This window comes from Garra rufa, chromosome 8 (genome assembly GCF_049309525.1).
Source record: "Garra rufa chromosome 8, GarRuf1.0, whole genome shotgun sequence".
NCBI classification, from domain to species: domain Eukaryota; kingdom Metazoa; phylum Chordata; class Actinopteri; order Cypriniformes; family Cyprinidae; genus Garra; species Garra rufa.
Genome location: NC_133368.1, coordinates 20,793,085 through 20,807,559, shown reverse-complemented (window position 1 = coordinate 20,807,559; position 14,475 = coordinate 20,793,085). Strand labels below are relative to the sequence as shown.

The 14,475-nt window shown below is 41.4% G+C and overlaps 1 long non-coding RNA gene across 1 annotated transcript; it reads right to left on the bottom strand.

The window, feature by feature from the left end:
• Nucleotides 1–276: 276 nt before the first annotated feature.
• Nucleotides 277–1,875, bottom strand: LOC141340400 (uncharacterized). Its single transcript, XR_012356572.1, has 3 exons — nt 1,738–1,875; nt 825–920; nt 277–720 (listed from the first exon to the last, which is right to left on the bottom strand). It is a non-coding gene; the product is annotated as an uncharacterized lncRNA (long non-coding RNA).
• Between the last annotated feature and the right edge of the window lie 12,600 nt (nt 1,876–14,475).

Here is a 14,475-nt window from a genome sequence, read left to right as displayed (position 1 = left end):
AATTAAATCAAAATATATATTTAGTGTTTTGTTTATCTTTACTTTAGTGCAACTCAAAGTTTTGAGTACTGACAACTTTAATTATTTCACTTAGTTTAAGGAACTTTAAGTGCTATCAAATTAAATTATATAATTTACTTAACTTAAATTGTAGTAGTAATGTTACTTAAATATTTTGTGGCAACTGATTGCCTTGTTTTTTTTTTAAGTTTCCTGTACTCAAATATCTATGTTTTACAACTTAACATTACAAATTACAAATCTGAAATCATTAAACAAAGTACAAAAATTTATTATAAAACATGAGACATTAAAACAGTTCTTTGCAATAAAAAGGCACACCAGGTCAAATAAAATACATTGAAATATTACCTAAACAGCCATTATGCCGACAAAAACTGTGACAACAGTTCTGTGCAACAATAAAGGCACACCTGGTCAAAGATAATAAATTAAAATATTACCTTAATAAATACAAAACAGGATTAAGCGTTCTTGTTTCTTGTGTTGGCCATCTCTTTTGGATATGTGAAAACCAATGCAAAAATTAAGCCAAACATCAAAAGTAAAGCATCAGAGAGTCTCTGAAGGTTTGTTATGACAACTTCATTCTCAACGATGATCGAAATCTTCTCTGGATTGTACTGAACAGCAATGTCTGGGAGTTCACAGAATCTCAACTAATCAATCAACATCTGGCTCTTCAGAATCATCTTCAATCTGGATGTAAAAAGTATTGAAACACAATTACCAAATGCTATATTACCAGTAAAAAAAAAATGCTGAAATATAATCCTAAGAAATATGCAGAATAAGTGACTTACCGTGCATGTTTTAAAGAATTTTGAGGTGTCTTCTCTCAGATACACAGGAAGTGCACAGAGCACTGTTGTTCGCCTTTTGTGTACATCATGTTGATCCTTAAAGTTCACATTGAAAACAATGTTAAAAGTGGAACACACATTTTAGCCAGCACAAAACCAAACAATGCGAACTTGACATGGAATGAATGCCAAAAAGTTGATCAAGGCATAGATAAAACAAGTGATCACGGTAAGAGCCCTGACTCTTAAAGGGATCCACCCAAAAACAAAAATTGTGTCATCATTTACTCACCTTTAAGTTGTTCCAAATCTGTATAAATGTCTTTGTTCTGATTAACACAGAGAAAGATATTTGGAAGAACGTTTATAACCAAACAATTATTGGACCCCATTGACTACCAACATTCTTCCAAATATCTTCCTCTGTGTTCATCCAAACAAAGTAAGTTATACAGATTTGGAACAACGAGCGAGTAATTTATGACATAATTTTGATTTTTCGCTGAACTATCCCTTTAAAAAGGACACAAACACACATCAGAAGTTTTTTTTATGTATTCTAAACTAACTGTTCTCAAACCTGTCCTGGAGGAACCCCTGCCCTGCAAATTTTGTATGTCTCCCGCATCTACACACATGATTGTTGTAGAGACTGCAAGAACTAAATTGGGTGCGCCTGATTAGGGAGATATACAAAATGTGTAGGGCAGGGGGTCCTCCAGGACAGGTTTGAGAACCACTGTTCTTAATGAAATACCAAAACAATTCTGACAAAGGTTTACTCATCACTTAGTACATGATAAATCCAAGTCAAAGTTAGACTTATATATTTAGATCAAGTGATATTATTCAGTATATACAGTCAAAACAATCTCTGTTGAAGCATTAAACAACAATAATACCAAGATAATACCTTTAAGTCATGAACCCGAAGAAATTCAGCAAGTGCATCAGCAGTTTTTCCAGTCTTCGCTGCTCTCTGTCGATGTGAACTCATCAAGCGAAAACTGTGGGGGTCTAGCTCTGCGTAAAATGTGTTTGTCAGATTCTGGTTGGTAATGCGATGAAATTTAAACACACAATTAAATTATACCTGTGATTCCAAATGTAGAGCTGGCCAGCGTCCTAGGATCTCTTTCACTGGTGATGGACTGGTAATGATCTCAATAATTCATTCCTTGAATTGTTGATCTCATTCCTCCGTAATGCAAATGTCATCTGCATCTTTCTTGACCAGAAAAAAATAATTTTAATGAAACCTAAACTTTAGATGCAATAAATAAACATTCAGTAGCACATTTTTTTTGTTTGTTACAAATTTGTATATTCTGTAATAGAATTATATTTGCAAGAATGTGTGTCTCACCTTAGGAACTGCAATAGGAACAACGTGGACTCAATAGGCCTGTGAAGTTTAAACTACTTTTATGCATCAAAAGGTTGAAGAAATGATAACACAAAGAAATCATTAAATGATCTGCAGCTGTCTCCACCTATACAAAAATACACACATTTTCAGAAAGGCCAAACTGTAGGACTGCACATGTACTGCATGATTTAATATCCTTTTTTTTAAACAATCTTTTAAAACAAAAGACAACCTTATTTGCCACTTTCTAAATTGTAAACATTTTAACAGGCAGTGACAATCCTAAAACATATAGAGCTAATTCAAATGAAATAACATTTAACTTTAAATTTTGTGAAAAATCAGTGAGGCAATTTTCATTACCACTTTTTTAATGTTAGTCTAATAAGATTATATTTACAAGAACGTTCTTGTCTCACCTTAGGACCCGGATTTGCTGGAACAACATGGACTCGACAGGCCTATTAGGTTTAGATGACTTTTTTTCACCGAATCGTCGAAGAAAACTACCCGTAACACAAAGAAAACAGATTGAACACGTATTTTCATCAAATAACCTACAGCTTACTTTACGTATAGAAAAATACACGACTTGCACAACGTGGCTGGATGGTGTGAGTGTAGCCGATACCAACTATAAATAGGCGGCAACATTATTTGAAACAGCTGAATATTTGCATATGTTTGTTGCCATCCAAATTAAAACATACCTATATTTGAAATGCTGTCGAATCCAATTGCCCTGAGAGCGCGAACTTCTGTGCATCTTTTTGAAACACGTCTGAGTGCACGTTTAGCGATGACGTCACTTTTTGGTAAAAACCGCCACTAGAGGGCGTATGTTTGACACAAAATATTTGATTATGGTTGAATCTATTTTTCAAGTTCCCTAAACTCTTAACTTTAGTGTAGTTGTAAAAACTCAAATAAAACATTACTGTTAATTTAAATCTCTGATAGATGTTGAATAAACTGAAAAATAATAGTTAGCTAAACTTTTTGGCACATTTTGAGTACCAGGTACTTTCCATTATAAGTTAGCTATACTGTTTGGGTTTACAGTGTACGGTGTCCTTGCTGTTTGTACCAACTACATGCAACCAAAACATATTTTCATTACATTAATACTAAGTCAAGAAATACAATTTAATTTATATGTGCCAAAGTTTCTGCTGCCAGCTAATTACACTATGATTATAACTGAATATGGGCATGTAGAGGTATGTTATCACACATGTTAAGTTAGGGGCAGATCATAAATTGTATGCTTGAGTCATAGCAACTACCCGATTAATGGCAAAACATCAAAATTTGTCAGGCCGCCACAAACATGCCTTCCAACAAAAACTCTAAACCTTCGCAATGTAATGTCGCAAAGGGCTTTAAATTAGACTCACCAAATTTGCCGTTAAATCTCTAGGAGGAGTTTGTTCAAATACGAGGCCTTAAAATGACAAAATAACACAAAATTTGCTGAGAAAAAAAGAGCAAAAAGTCACTGGTAATGGTAATCCACATTACCCACCTGGATGGGGTTCAACTACCTGCAGTGTTCTTGTTTGTTATAATTAGCAATACTTACCAAATGCAAAATAATGTATGTATATAAATGAACATACTGTTCTTAATACAAGTTTTTGCTTTCCTTATAAACTAAATAATAACAAAAAATTATAAATACACAGGTAATTGTATTCCAGGTTACCCACCTGGAAGGGGTTCAACTCCCTGCAGTGTTCTTGCCTGTCATTATTAACTGTACTTCTACAATATATCATTTTGCACACTACTAAATGCTCCTAAAGCATAAGACATAGCTTCTGAACTCTGAGCATGTATTTTTTATTGTTGTTTTAACCTTTCATTACTACATAAAAGAAAAAAGAAATTATTGTATTTAATACAGGACTGCTTTACCTAAGCCAAACATTCATATAATGTATCTTATTACATTGTACTTAAGTTACATCTGATCAAAATCAGCAAAACTGCCTGAAATGTAATGAACAGCAGCTATGCTAATTATTATCCTTTTGATTTTCTATTTCTACCTCAGGATACCAATTCTGAGCTAACTTGATATTACTCGAGCAACAGTTTAAATCTAGCCTTTAAGAAAGATCTTTGATGATTCCAACACATTTGAAGATATAAACCTAACCCCTGCATGGACTTCAGATAATGCCAACTGTGAACCAAAATATAAAACTGCTAAATTTTCCCTATATTCTGATGTAATGATAAGAACATGTAATTCATGATGATAACAAAATGTTATTATTGCTTACATTACGCCCACCATTTCTGCATAATTGTCATCATCACTTCTCTGTACAATGTGGATATTACTTTGCAGTTGACTCCTGTTATAAGACATAACTCTTAAGCGCTACATAACTAAGAATCAATTAGGAAAATGGTGCCCAGTTAGCACATGCATTCACAGTAACCCTCAGCCAGTTTGGATTTAAAGTTTACAGAATGGAAAGGGTTAAACTTTAAAATCAACACACAGACACACACAAAATATACAATTTTGCCATGCAGTTTCATTTGTTAACATTGTTAACATGAACAATAATTAAATAGCATTTATTAATGTTAATTAATATTAAGCTAAAAACAGTATTCATATATTGTTTAAAGGTAAATTAGTATGTTTTAACATTAGTTTATGTACTGTGAATTAACATAAACATGAACACAGTTCATGTGCGTGTACAGCAATACACAATAAAGTGCTCTATAAACGCTTCATTCTTTCAAAATAAATTTAAAAATCAAGTTGAATATTGTAATGGGGCGATATATAAATATAACTCATCTTAAAATGGTACAATTTTCATATGTTTTGAACAGATAACAGCAAAGTTTGTTTTGTTGTCCAAGTTTGTCTTGAAATTGTTAATTAAAATTTTATATTCAATAAATAACACTATGAAAATAAATGTCTATCAATGAAGATAAATCGCTCATGCTAAAAAGTTACATTTTTCTTAATCTTTTGCTATGTGACTGAATAGGACAAGTTCATGGTACAGTTCAGTAAAAAATAAATAAAAAAACAACAACTGCAAAATACAAACAATGAAAGACTTAGTGACCCTTTATATTTTCTCAAAATATCAGACTCTCAAAGATCAGACATATTTATGTCAATTACACTACATTTATGTGCATTTCTTTCTCAAAGATGGTTGATTGCAAGACAGCATGTTTCACTCTGTCTCCCTCTCTCCTTTTCACCCCTCCCCCCTTTAGTCACTCTGACTATCATTCTGTAGTGACTGAACACAGACAGTCAGGCAGAGTGACAGCAGGTTTCTGATTTCTTTTTTTAATTTTCTTTAATTCATAGAAGCTTGTATAAAATTGATATTTACAGCACTTGCTCAGAATGATTAGATCTCTGTGTGAAAAAAGTTTTAAAGAGTTTGGATGCTGCACTTTAAAGATATAAAAAAATTACGGTTATCTTTTTTACTATATCTTTAAAAAATCACCACGTCAACACCGTTCAGGATATCCCAAATCTGCTTGCAATTTAGCATCTTCAGAATCTTCTCTTCATGTTAAAAAAGTTTGGTGTGAATACCTTGTTGTTCTTAGGAGGAGTATAAATTTGTTTACAGCCTGATTTTTCAAAAAAATCCACATTCAAATCAAAATAGCCGGCTTCCTGTTGGTCGTAGCTAATGGGTTTGATTTAGAAAGTTGTCCAGATTGATGAGAACAATATATGTGCAGAGTTTGGTGACTGTAGGAAAAACTAACCCCCCAACTTTTGTCAAAAGATGGCGCTATAGAGTGCCTGCTCCACGCCCATTTATGACCTTTTGCCAGTGTCTAACTATCATTAATATTGATGTGTGTGTTGAGTTTCATGAAATTCTAAGCATGTTATCTGCCTCGAAAAGACAGGAATCTAATTTTAAAGTTTGACACGTTGCCATGGCAACAGCATTTGATTTATCATCAGCCCCTTTACATATATACGGCCGTGTTTTGACATTATTTTGATGAAGTTTGAAGAAAATCGAGTAAAATTAAGAGGCTGATTTCAAAGCATTTTGAAAATGACACACTTCCTGCTGCCAGTTGGTGGCGCTATAACTTTGACTCATAATAGGCACGTTTATGTAATCGGCATCATACAACGAACAAACTGGTGAAGTTTCATCAGAATCAGGCAATGTGTGCAACAGTTATTACACACTTCCTGTTTCTCATTTCTCGCCATAACTTTGTCGCCTTGCCACGGCCAAACCGTTCGAGATATCAAAAATCCCCTCGCAATTTAGCATCCCCAATGTCTTGAGATCATGCTGACCGAGTTTGGTGACAATCCTATCGAAATCCTGGGAGGAGTTTGTCAAATTCCACAGCATGCGCTTTTTACTCAGCCCTAAATATCTCACATCCTGTTGGGTGGAGCCTATGACATAGAGTGCAAAAGTTGTTTGGCTCAGTGAGATCTATATGTGTACCGAGTTTCATATCAGTACGTGTAAGTATGTGTGCGCAGTACATCAAGTTTTCAAACTGTGTTCCAGGGGGCACGGTAGAGGCCCTGAACCACGCCCGGGTCCCAGCCTCTGTGGCGTCCGGACGATGGCAGATTCCAACGTGTGTGCAAATTTTCAAGAGTTTTTGAGTATGTTAAGTCCCCCAAAATAGCCCGGAAGGTGAAAAAAAAAAAAAAAAAAAAAAGAATCCTTAGAAAAACAATAGGGCCTTTGCCCTTTTGGGCTCGGGCCCTAAAAATAAAAATCCTTAGAAGAACAATAGGGCCTTCGCCCTTTTGGGCTCGGGCCCTAATAAGAATCCTTAGAAGAACAATAGGGCCTTCGCCCTTTTGGGCTCGGGCCCTAATAAGAATCCTTAGAAGAACAATAGGGCCTTCGCCCATTCTGGGCTCATGCCCTAAAAAAGGAAAGAAGAATCCTTAGAAGAACAATAGGGCCTTCGCCCTTTTGGGCTCGGGCCCTAATAAGAATCCTTAGAAGAACAATAGGGCCTTCGCCCATTCTGGGCTCGGGCCCTAAAAAAGGAAAGAAGAATCCTTAGAAGAACAATAGGGCCTTCGCCCTTTTGGGCTCGGGCCCTAATAAGAACCCTTAGAAGAACAAGAATCCTTAGGAAAACAAGAGGGCCTTCGCCCATTCTGGGCTCGGGCCCTAATAAGAATCCTTAGGAAAACAAGAGGGCCTTCGCCCATTCTGGGCTCGGGCCCTAAAAAGTAACAAAACAAAAGACATTACATTCCTTCTGCATTAAAATAAATAAATAAGTAATAATAATAATAAAATAAAAAACAGCAAAAGATAATAATATAATGGCATTTTAGGCTTTTATGTTTCAAGAAAACACGCCGGCAAGTGTGGCAGTGCAACAGAATTTTTGTTTCTAGATAAATGAACATTTCTTTGTAAACCAGCAATGTTGTGTAGTGTAAACCAATCCTTCAAACAATATAAAAAACTAGTGATTGTAAAACTTTTCAGCAACATCTCTTGACAGTGAGAGTGCGCATTCTTTTACCATAGAAACTGTTGTAAAAAACAAAACAAAAAAACAACAAACAAATAAATAACAATCTTAAAATTTTAATGTTAATACACAGTATTTGTCATTTAAGAAGTATCTGCAACTGATCATTATGTTTTTCAAACATTAATTCTATGATTTCATTATATTTACTTAAAAAATATCCAAAAGTGGCAAAAAAGACATACTTAAGAAATGATCTAAGTATATTCATGAGGAAGTAACAATAGCTGTGTCATATTCATAACTATGAATGATCAGAAGTTTATATTTATCAGCAAATAGTCCATTCTGACTGCAGAAATGGATGATTTGAAAACATTAGCTTAGCATTTCTACCTTTACCATAAAGTGACAAATCAACCGTTTGGTTGAGCACATTTTTGAAAAATTATTGAAAACATACTGAAGTTTTTTTTTGGCAACAAGCAACATAATTTTGTAAAGTTAGGGCTCCTACAGTGTAATTATGTAAAAAAAAATATGCTTAGCTTGCAAAATTTCACCAAAAACAGTTCACATGGCAGGAGTGATTTCTTTGATTCTGAAATCCATGAGAGAAGAAGTGTTGTCACAAGTACTGCTGATTGACATAATGTCATCTAGTGGATTTTTTTGGCATAACATAGCTCAACCAGATGGTAGAGATGGCTCAATCAGCTTAAGTTAAGTTAGGTACTCCTCTTAATAAAATATAGTGATTCAAAATGTGCTCAACCATTTGGTCGAGCGGGCAGTTAAAGGGTTAAACCTGAATAAAACTGAGAATCATTTTTAAGAAAGGTTCCTTGAAATTGAGCATAAAACACAGCCACAGCGTGACTGTCGTCATCAATCTGAAGCCCCAGAACATGAAAATGATTTCCTTTTTTACTGCCATCACCATCTGGTATCTCTTTTGAAAGGATGTCTGATGAAGACTGTCATGTCACAAAGTCACCATTAATCAATGTAGATATAGACATGGTGTCATGCTTTCCTCATGATTACATGCATCTTGTTTGTTTTGGGGTATACTGTTATACACATGGCTGGCCATACCAGTGCTTGTCATAGGTGGTACCAAAATCAATGTATCAAGTGAGGAAGACAAATGTGTTATAATAGGTTGCATTTTTGATTGACTCATGTAATTTGTGCATCTACTTGTTGGGTGTCTCAAGACAAAAAATCGTTGTATTTTTGACCATGTTGAGAAATATGACATTTCCAAATCAAGACAGATTTCTTGCAGTGCCACTCATGCACTTGTTCACCACTTTTTCTTGTGCAGCGCAGAGTTTGCCAGGTTTTCATAACAAAACCCACCCAATTGCTACTCAAAACTAGCCCAAAAGTAGCCCAATTGCGTTTCGAGAGGCTAAAATACACGTTTTGTGGTGGTGTTCTGCTGGTAAAATTAGCATTCCAGGGGCTAAATATTACATTTTTGGGGTCCACAGCAAGAGTATGAAAGTAGCCCAATTGGCAACACTAGTGCAACGAAACTGAATATTGAGTTTAGTTGTGCCCTCCACTTTTATTTAATGGGTTTGCAAAATTAAGGAGTAGCCTCCAGGGGGCGAGACGCCAAAAGGCGCAAATACAGCAAAACTGGGCAGACACAAAAAGTCTAGACGGTTACTTGCAACAGACAGGACTGTACGGCAAACTCGACAGGACGTAGACAGAGCAGGACTCGCTAAAGTAAAGGAACGTAGTGAGCAGATGTACTGGCACAGAGAGTAATAATCAGCAGTAATGCCCAGAAACAAACAGGTAGAAATAGAGAGGACAATCAGAGCAAAGATGGGGAACAGGTGTAGAGACAATCAGCGCGAGCCCCGATTGCGATAGCAGACAGCTGGGGAGAGGGAGAAAGAGAAAATGACATAGAGAGAAGAAACTAGATGGCGAGAGTCAAACCCGGCTCGTGACAGTACCCCTCCCCCGAGGAGCGCCTCCGGGCGCTCCCGAGGCAGGAGACTGACGCGAGCGAAGGAAATCATCGATGAGCGAGCGGTCCAGGATGTCCCGGGACGGAATCCAGCTTCTCTCCTCCGGCCCGTATCCCTCCCAATCGACCAAATACTGAAAGCCCCTTCCCCGAGGGCGGACAGCCAATAATTTCTTGACCTTAAAGACAGAGGGGTTCTCGACAATGACAGGGGGGGAGGGAGGGGAAGGACGGGAGGGAGGCCGGATGACAGGTTTGATACAAGAGACGTGGAAGACCGGGTGAACTCGACGTAGGTAATTGGGAAGTCTTAGACGCACCGCTACCGGACTGAGGACCTTGACAATAGAAAAAGGACCGATAAACTTGGGTGCAAGTTTGCGCGACGGAGGGTGTAGAGGCAAATTGCGAGTGGACAACCAGACTTTTTGACCACAGACATAGCGAGGGGCACGGGAACGGCGTTGGTTAGCGGTACAGCGTGTGCGCTCTCTAGTTTGACATAAAGCCTGCCGCACCTTCCTCCAAGTGCGCCGACAACGAGAGATTAGGGCTTGGACGGAGGGTACGGAAGCCTCCACATCTTGAGAGGAGAACACTGGAGGTTGATAACCAAGACACGCATGAAAGGGGGAGAGCCCGGTTGCGGACGACGGTGAGGAGTTATAAGCATATTCGGCCCATCGAAGATTTTCACACCAGGAGGTGGGATTGTGGGCAGCTAGAGTACGGAGGAGGCGTCCGAGAATTTGGTTGGCGCGTTCGGCTTGACCATTTGTTTGCGGATGAAAGCCTGACGACAGACTGATAGTAGCCCCAATCTGTCGGCAGAACTCCCTCCAAAATTGCGAGATAAATTGCGGGCCTCTGTCTGAGACGATATCGGAGGGTAAGCCGTGGATCTTAAAAACGTGATCAAAAACTGAAAGAGCCGTTTCCTTGGCGGATGGGAGTTTCGGTAGAGGAATAAAATGAGCTGCTTTCGAAAAGCGGTCGATAACGGTAAGAATAACCGTATTGCCTGCAGAGGACGGCAGCCCCGAAACGAAATCTAGCGCGATGTGCGACCACGGACGGGACGGAATGGGTAGAGGGCGGAGCAGACCGGCCGGGGGAGAATTACCAGACTTAGACTGTGCGCAGACAGGACAAGAGGCGACGTAACGGCGAACATCTCGGACCATAGCTGGCCACCAAAAACGTTGGCGGACAGAGGCCAGAGTACCCCTGACTCCGGGGTGAACAGCTAGTCGAGAGGCGTGACTCCAACGGAGTACCGCAGAACGCACGGACTCTGGAACGAATAACTTGCCTTCAGGACAACCGCGAGGGACCGTAACGAGAGAGAGGGCTCGTTTGACCTGTTGTTCAATTCCCCAGACCACTGCCCCAACCACACGCCCCTTGGGTAGGACAGTCTCGAAGGGTGGGGGGTCGTCTGGTGATTCGAACTGACGGGAAAGCGCGTCGGGTTTAGTGTTCTTGGAACCGGGTCTATAAGAAATAGTGAAATCGAAATCGATTCGAATCGGTCGAAAAATAACGCCCAGCGTGCCTGTCGGGCATTTAATCTCTTAGCCGAGCGGATATAGGCGAGGTTGCGATGATCTGTCCAGACAATGAATGGGAGGGTTGCACCCTCAAGCCAATGTCGCCATTCACCGAGTGCCAAACGGATAGCCAGTAGTTTGCGGTTGCCCACGTCATAATTGCGCTCGGCGGGCGAGAGACGATGGGAGAAAAACGCGCATGGATGGACCCGGTTGTCCAGCGGAGAACGTTGGGACAACACGGCACCCACACCGACATTAGACGCGTCGACTTCGACAATAAACTGACGTGTGGTGTCAGGGGTAATTAGGATAGGTGCCGAGGAGAATAATTTCTTAAGTCTGTTGAAAGCCACCTGAGCCGACTCGGACCAGACAAAACGAGTCTGAGTCGAGGTGAGGGCGGTCAGGGGAGCAGCTACTTGACTGAAATTTCGTATAAAGCGCCGGTAAAAATTTGCGAACCCCAGAAATCTCTGGAGGGCCGTTCGGGAATCAGGAATGGGCCAATCGATAACGGCACGAACCTTGGCAGAATCCATACAAAGGCCATCGGCAGACACGACATAACCTAAAAAGGCTACCGACTTGACGTGAAAAGCGCACTTTTCAGCCTTTACGAAAAGACGATTCTCCAGTAGACGTTGCAATACACGACGCACGTGCTGGACATGATCGGAGACGGACGATGAAAAAATCAGTATGTCGTCCAAATAGACAAAGACGAAAATATTAAGCATATCCCTCAGGACATCATTTACGAGCGCTTGAAAAACAGAGGGCGCGTTAGACAAACCGAAGGGAAGAACCCGGTATTCAAAGTGACCTAGCGGGGTATTGAAAGCCGTTTTCCATTCGTCTCCTTCCTTGATGCGCACTAAATGGTAAGCGTTACGGAGGTCTAGCTTGGTAAAGATCTTTGCTCCCTGCAAGACCTCGAAGGCAGACGACATAAGAGGCAAAGGGTAACGGTTTTTGATTGTTATATCGTTCAAGCCACGATAATCAATGCAGGGACGCAAAGAGCCATCTTTCTTGGCGACAAAAAAGAACCCCGCGCCAGCGGGAGACGAGGAAGGAACGATAGTACCGCGGCAAGAGATTCGGAGAGGTATTTTTCTAGCGTCTTGCGTTTGGGGATAGACAAAGAATACAATTTACCTCGCGGAGGTGTGCTACCAGGAACGAGATCAATACTGCAATCGTATGGTCGGTGAGGAGGGAGAGAAGCGGCCCGGGACCGGCAAAACACCGCTCGCAAATCATGATACTCCTTCGGGACGCCAGAAAGATCGTCAGGCTCCTCCTGAAACACAGAAACAGAGGACACAGCAGGTACAGCCGAAACAAGACACTTGACATGACACGACAAATCCCAAGACAGAATGGTCCCCTTAACCCAATTTATCTGAGGATTATGCTGAGTTAACCATGGGTGGCCCAAAACAATAGGAGTAAGGGGGGAGCGAAAAACTAAGAAGGTAATAGTCTCTTGATGGTTGCCAGAAATAGTAAGACTAACCGGGATGGTGGCGCGGACGATCTTGGATAAGACACTTCCATCCAGAGCGAAAACTGGGAGAGGATCATCCAGCTCATGAAGGGGAATGCCGTGCTGGAGAGCCCAATCCTCGTCAATGAAATTGCCCTCGGCCCCTGAGTCAATGAGGGCAGAGCAGGAAAGGGTGGCCCCTTTGCAAAACAAAAGTGCTGGGAAGGTGGTGCGAGGAGAATTAGCTGGGGAAAAGGTAGTCACACTCGCCCGTACTCCCCGATCTACGGACGAGCTCTGCCTTTTACTGGACACTGGATCGCGAAGTGCCCCTCAGCGCCACAGTAGAGACACAGCCTATGGTGAATTCTGCGTTGGCGCTCGTCTCCAGAGATGCTAAGGCTGCCCAGTTGCATAGGCTCAGGATCAGTCCTGGGGGCTGCAGAAAAAGAAGAGGTTGAGAATGGCAGAGGTGTCGGGGCAGGTGCACGAGCGCGGCGGCGCCCCTCAAAGCGCTTGTCAAGGCGGATAGCCAACTCCACCATCAAATCCAGACTAGACGGAGGATCGCGGGAAAGAATCTCCTCCCTGACGTCTTCCGACAGTCCCTCCAGAAAACGTGCTGTGAGAGCCGGCTCATTCCACTCGCAGGTTGCGGCCAGGGTGCGAAACTCAATCGCGTAGTCAGCCGCGGACCACTTCCCCTGGCGCAGAGACGAGAGTAGACGGGAAGCCTCTTGGCCAAAAACAGAGCGGTCAAACACCTTTATCATCTCATCCTTGAAGAGAGAAAAATGATCACAAAAGGCGGCCTCCTTTCCCCACACAGCCGCTCCCCAGTCTCGAGCTCGTCCGGAAAGGAGAGAAATGATGAAAGCGACCTTGGCACGATCCGCCGCGTAGGTGGCAGGCTGTAGGGAAAAGACCACCTCACACTGGGTTAGGAAAGCGCGGCATTGTGTGGGCTGACCTGAGTAGCAGGGAGGATTGTTAATCCGTGGCTCCGGGAGAGAACGGGGCGGCGAGATGGCAGGCTCGGAGCGCAGGGACTGCAGCTGGTTAGTCAGATCAGCAACTTGGGCTGACAACCCCTCCACGGCATACCTGGCAGCGGACAGTTCCTCCTGGTGTCGCCCCAGCATGGCTCCCTGAAGCTCTACAGCTGAGCGAATGGGGGTCTCCTTCGCTGGGTCCATGTTGGGCTGATTATTCTGTTACGGGAAGAGAGAAGGACCCAGAGGCGAAGGCCAGGAAAATCAAACAGAGGGTTTATTTCGTTCTTTGCAACGACAAAAGATAAACACAAGCCGTCTGCCGTCCACCTCCTCTTCGGTAGCGCAAACAGGATTACTGAAGTTGAAAAACAGGAACGAAAAAGTCTTAAAGACAGCAGGAGAGCGCAGTCACCGGCAGCGCAGCCAGGGGAAGCTCCTCAGCAGTAACAGGTGAGCCAGGGGTAGCCTCCAGGGGGGCGAGACGCCAAAAGGCGCAAATACAGCAAAACTGGGCAGACACAAAAAGTCTAGACGGTTACTTGCAACAGACAGGACTGTACAGCAAACTCGACAGGACGTAGACAGAGCAGGACTCGCTAAAGTAAAGGATCGTAGTGAGCAGATGTACTGGCACAGAGAGTAATAATCAGCAGTAATGCCCAGAAACAAACAGGTAGAAATAGAGAGGACAATCAGAGCAAAGATGGGGAACAGGTGTAGAGACAATCAGCGCAATTTTTATCCTTATTTCAAATGAACAGA